This window comes from Telopea speciosissima, chromosome 6 (assembly GCF_018873765.1).
Source record: "Telopea speciosissima isolate NSW1024214 ecotype Mountain lineage chromosome 6, Tspe_v1, whole genome shotgun sequence".
In the NCBI taxonomy this organism is placed as follows: Eukaryota; Viridiplantae; Streptophyta; class Magnoliopsida; order Proteales; family Proteaceae; genus Telopea; species Telopea speciosissima.
In genome coordinates, this window is record NC_057921.1 from 35,476 (window position 1) to 41,475 (window position 6,000).

Genomic DNA, 6,000 nt, shown 5'->3' on the forward strand with positions numbered 1-6,000 from the left:
TAAAAGTCATGAAAGCATTCTCTGCCTCATCTTTAGTGTTTAGGAGATAAATCATAGCATATCTAGAAAAGTCATCGATAAAGGTAATTACACACCTATTTCCACCCCAAGATTCATACGACTTGAAATCGCATAAATCACTATGAATTAAATCTAGAAGGTCACTTTGTGATAAACCCAAAATCACCCTGACGAACCAGGGGCTGCCACGTGTCCTAACCCAAGAAGGAGGGCCAGCCCAGGACCAGCTCAGGATCAAAACCAAATAGGCGAACCAAGGAGAGATTCGACCCAGACCGGACATGGACGCGGACCCCGTGCTCGGGCGTCAATCCCCGGGGCAAACCGCCAGGTGCGGACCACTGACCCCGGGTGTGGACTGCCAGTCCTAGGCATGGACCGGGCACGAACCCCCTCGGGCGCAGTGATCCCTGGACACAGTCTCCCTCGAACACGGCGGCGACCACTACCATCAACAAGACAGATCGCATCACAAAGGACTCTAGGCCACCATCTATCAGTCACGTAGTCTGAACGGACTCATATACCAGGAACCTCATCTACCACGAAGATAGGTCTATCCATCAAGGATACCAAGTCTAACGTCTCACGGGAAGACAACTACCAAGTCTATCATGACACTACGTCTCACGGGAAAATAACTACCAAGTCTATCATGACACCACATCTCACGGGAAGACAACCAATCAAGGATGAGCCCTACTACTCAGGGACTCTATCAACTACGAATGCCACTCTACATCAACTGGGACTCTCCACACCACCACACTCCACTATAAAAGGGAAGGTACTCTACCCGATGAACCCATCTTGAATTCTATTACTCATCTGTTTTCTCAGAGAGATCTAACTTAGGCATCGGAGAGTCCTAGGCCGGAACCACACCGGTTCTCCTTTGTCATTCTGGTCCTTTTACAGGTTATGGCACTCGAAGGGACCCCCGGATGATTTCTTGACGCAACAGATTGGCGTCGTCTGTGGGAACGATGCTAGCCATAGTATTTACTAGCTTGTTTCCATAACTGTTCAATCATGGCACCGCGAGGCAAGAAGACCACTCCCTCCACCAACAAGGCCCCGAGGGAGGGGAATGGATCACCTCCTCCAGAGAGCTCACGTCGCAGGGTCAGTGATCACATCTCTCGCGAGGAAGAGATCCTAGAGAACCAGCAGGCTGAGGCAGTCAACCTCAACCCTGAAGCAGCCATTGAAGTCATCGTAGAGCCAATACCTGATCCCAATGCGCCAGCCACTGTGGGTCAGATCAATGACCTGCAGCGCCAGATCCTCCTCGACCAACAACTCTTCCGTGAATACCTAAGGTAGCGTGCAACATCCCACCGTCACAGGATGGATCCTTGACAAGGGCCGAGTCCTAGGAGGTCACTTCCCAAGGGTAATAGGTCCGAGAGGCACACCAGGTAGCGGGGAGAGCCTTCCCAACCTCTGAGGAGAAAGGTGGACCTTCCAGTACGATCGGACCGGGGGAGAACACCATCACATCGATCCATGGCACCTAACCCTGAAGGGTCCATCCAGAGGTCAGTGTTCCAAGGTCGATTCAGAGGAAGTTATGCTCCAAAGCAGAGCCAGACTTACCGCGAAGAAAGCACCTCTCGTTCACGACAAGATTCATCGCGGCGTGATCCTTCACTATCCCTCCAACATTCGAGATGGGAGGGGACTTCCAGGAGAGGACGAGAATGAGGTCGTAGCGAACAACCAGCCAGACGTGAGGGACAATCACGGGATGAGGAGCTAGACAAGAGACTCCGAGATTTGGACGAGAAGTTGGAAGGGTTGAAGAAACAAACCAAGGGCGAGACACACTAGATCCCCGGACAGCATCCATTCTCAAAAGAGATCATGTCAGCCTCACTCCCATCCAGGTTCAGGTTACCCACCTTCAAACTATACAATGGTACCATGGACCCCAATGACGATATCAACTACTTCAATGGGATGATGACCTTATATAGGGGATCAGACGTGGTCTCCTGTCTAGCGTTCCCTGCATCCCTCAAGGGTGCAGCTACATCATGGTCTTCCAGACTACAACCGAGGTCGATAAGTTCGTTTGTTGAGTTATGTGGACAGTTCGTCACCCGCTTCCAGAGCAATGTCAAGCAAAAGAAGACCACAATCAATCTACTGAACGTGGTACAGAACCCTAGGGAGTCCCTCAGGGAGTACGTCACCAGGTTCACCAAGGAGTCCTTGGAGGTCAGAGACTTAGACGACCAGACCTAGCATGCAGCCTTGGCTGGGGGCATCAGAGACCTGGACTTGATCAAGGACCTAGCGCGACATGAGACCAGGACCATGAAGGAGCTTCTGGAGTGGTGTAACAAGTTTGCCAACATGGCCAAGGCACTACAGGTTCGGAAGAAGGTAATCAATGCCAAGCCATAGGATAACAAGAGATCAGCGTCGGACGACTGTAAAGAGAGCAAGAGGTCAAGGTCCGAGGACGACCGCCATTGGCCACGGACAAGAGACCATAGCCAAGAGACCATAGCCAAGAGACCACGACCAAGAGGCCACGACCAAAGAGCCATGGTCGTCATCAATGGGCATCACCTCTTAAGAGAGAGAAGAAGAGAACAGATGAGAGAGAAGAAAGATTGAAAAAAAAATCATGAATGGGCGCCATCCATCAATGGACGCCGCCCAAAAGCAAAGGAGAGAGAGAAGAAAGAGAGTGAAAAAAATAAAATCATGAATGGGCACCATCCATTAATGGACGCCGCCCAAATGCAAAAGAGAAAAGTCGGAGAGAGAAAAGAAGAAGAGAGAGAAGAGAGAAAAAGTAGGAGAGAGAAAAGAAGAAAAGAAAGAAGAAACAACTCATACCAGACACAGAGCAAGGCAACACGGGCACTGATCGAGCTGGATGGACGTGGACCACCAGGTAGGCATCGATCTAGCAGGCGCAGACGCGGATGAGCGTCAATCAAGCAGGCAGGGACCAGCGTCGATCGAGTAGGCACGGACCGTGGAGGGCATCGCTCGAGCAGGCGCGGACCACGGACAGGCATCGATCAAACACAGGCGCAAACCCAGGGCAGGCGTCGATTGAGCAGGCACGGACCACGGGGACGGTGCGGATCGAGTACAGGCAAGGACCGACGGGCGTCAATCGAGTGCAGGCATAAATCACAGGCATCGATCGAGTACAGGCATGGACCGCGGACGCTTTGATCGAGCAACTAGGGCGAGCTAGGCATAGACCAACGAGCACGAACGTAAGCACAAAGCAAAGGCCAAGCACCAAGCATGCACGCTACAAAATAAGCCAAAGACCAATGGCTGGGCAAGAACAAGAGGCAACAATCAAGATAAAAAGAGGTGGCACACAACTCTTTGCCACCCAAAAGCAAACACCTTGGGGGCAATGAAAGATGAAGACCAAGTGCAAGGCAAAGGAGAAGACTCAAAAAAGCAAAAAATGGAAAAGCAAGAGAGAAAGAAAGAAAAATAAAAAGGGGGTCTTTAGCCACGGCCAAGGACCACGATCAACAGACTATGGGCATGGATGAGGTTTGAGGTTTGAGGTCCGAAGTCGGAGTTCGTGGTCCAAGGTTGAAGTTCACAAGGGTTCGAGGTCCGAGGTCAAAGGACGAGGTTCGAGGTCCGAGGACAAGGTTCGAGGTCTGAGGTCGAAGTTCGCAAGGGTTCGAGGATGAGGTTCGAGGTCCGAGGTCTGAGGTCGAAGTTCGTGAGGGTTCAAGGTCAAGGTTCGAGCAAAGATGTGTCTGTGGCCAAAGACCAATTTGAGTCAATATCAACCAAAAAGAAAGGGGGCCACGGCCAAGGGCCATTGGCAATAGGCCATGGGCAGGAATAAGGTTCGAGGTTCGAGGATTGAGGATCGAGGTCCGAGGTCTAAGGTCAGAGTTCATGAAGGTTCGAGCGAAGATGTGTCTATGGCCAAAGACCAATTCGAGTCAAAAAAAAAAACAGGGAAGTACGAGACGTCATATTTGTCACGAGTTTGAGGTTTAGAAGCAGAGTTCGAGAAGTTCGTGGAAGTTCGAGAAGGTCTGTTGACCACCAAGGCGTAATGCCACCAAGGCCCGTTGGCCACCAAGGCACAATGCCACCAAGGCGTAATGCCACCAAGGCCCGTTGGCCACCAAGGCATAATGCCACCAAGGTGTGTTGGCCACCAAGGCGCAATGCCACCAAGGCGTAATGCCATCAAGGCCCGTTGGCCACCAAGGTCCGTTGACCACCAAGGCGTAATGCCACCAAGGTTCGTAGAACACCAAGGCACAATGCCACCAAGGTCCGTAGACCACCAAGGTGCAATGCCACCAAGGTCAGTAGACCACCAAGGCATAATGCCACCAAGGTCCGTAGACCACCAAGGCGCAATGCCACCAAGTCTGTATCAAGATCAAGAGTAAGCAACTAAGTAGGCCAAGGCTGGGCAAGCCACCAGGAAGGCCAAGGGCTAATAGCCAAGAAAGGAAGAAACTAGAAGAGAGCAAGGGAGACAAAGCTTCAAAAACAAAAAGTCTACTCCCTTGGTCATTCTGATCTAAGATAGTGGGGAGCAAATGATAAACCCAAAATCACCCTGACCAACCAGGGGCTGCCACATGTCCTAACCCAAGAAGGAGGGCTAACCCAAGACCAGCTCAGGACCAAACAGATGAATCAATGAGAGATTCGACCTAGACCGTACAAGGGCTAATAGCCAAGAAAGGAAGAAACTAGAAGAGAGCAAGGGAGACAAAGCTTCAAAAACAAAAAGTCTACTCCCTTGGTCATTCTGATCTAAGACAGTGGGGAGAAAATGATAAACCCAAAATCACCCTGACCAACCAGGGGCTACCACGTGTCCTAACCCAAGAAGGAGGGCCAACCCAAGACCAGCTCAGGACCAAACAGATGAACCAATGAGAGATTTGACCTAGACCGTACACGGGTGCGGACCCTGGACTAGGGTGCCAACCCCTGGTACGGATCCCAGATTCGGGCTTCAACCTTGGGCGCGAACTGTTGGGCACGGACCACTGACCCAGGGCACAGACCGAAGACCCCAGGCGTGGACCGAGCGCAGACCCCCTCGGGCGCAGTCATCCCTGGACACAGTCTCCCTCAAACATGGCGGCGACCACCACCATCAGCATGACAGATCACATCACAAAGGACTCTAGGCCACCGCCTATCAGTCACGTAGTCTGAACGGACTCATATACCAAGAACCTCATCTACCATGAAGATAGGTCTATTTATCAAGGATACCAGGTCTATCATGACATTACGTCTCACGAGAAGACAACTACCAAGTCTATCATTTCACTACGTCTCACGAGAAGACAACTACCAAGTCTATCATGACCCCACGTCTCACGGGAAGACAACCAATCAAGGATGAGCCCTGCTACTCAGGGAGTCTATCGACTACGAAGGCCACTCTACATCAACTGGGACTCTCCACACCGGCACACTCCACTATAAAAGGGAAGGTACTCTACCCCATGAACCCATCTTGAATTCTATTACTCATCTGTTTGCTTAGAGAGATTTAACTTAGGCATCAGAGAGTCCTAGGCCGGAATCACACCGGTTCTCCTTTATCATTCTGGTCCTTTTGCAGGTTATGGCACTCGAAGGGACCCCCAGACGATTTCTTGATGCGACACTTTGCCTTATTACCGATTTATGGGGTTTTTTAGTAAGCTTTGCCTCTACACAAATAGTACATTTGACGATGTTTGGTTTAACATCAATATTAATCAGTCCTAGTTTAGAGATCTTATGCATATATGATGCATCACAGGGACCTAATCTACTATGCCATAAATTAAAAGAGTAGATAAAGTAAACAAAACTAGCACTAGACTTATCTTTATTCTCAACAACGCTCAATACAAATAGGCCCTCTTTTAGGTAGCCTTTTCCTACAAATATATCACTTTTAGTGATTATACATTTGTTAAACTCGAAGCACAACTTCATTCGACTCTT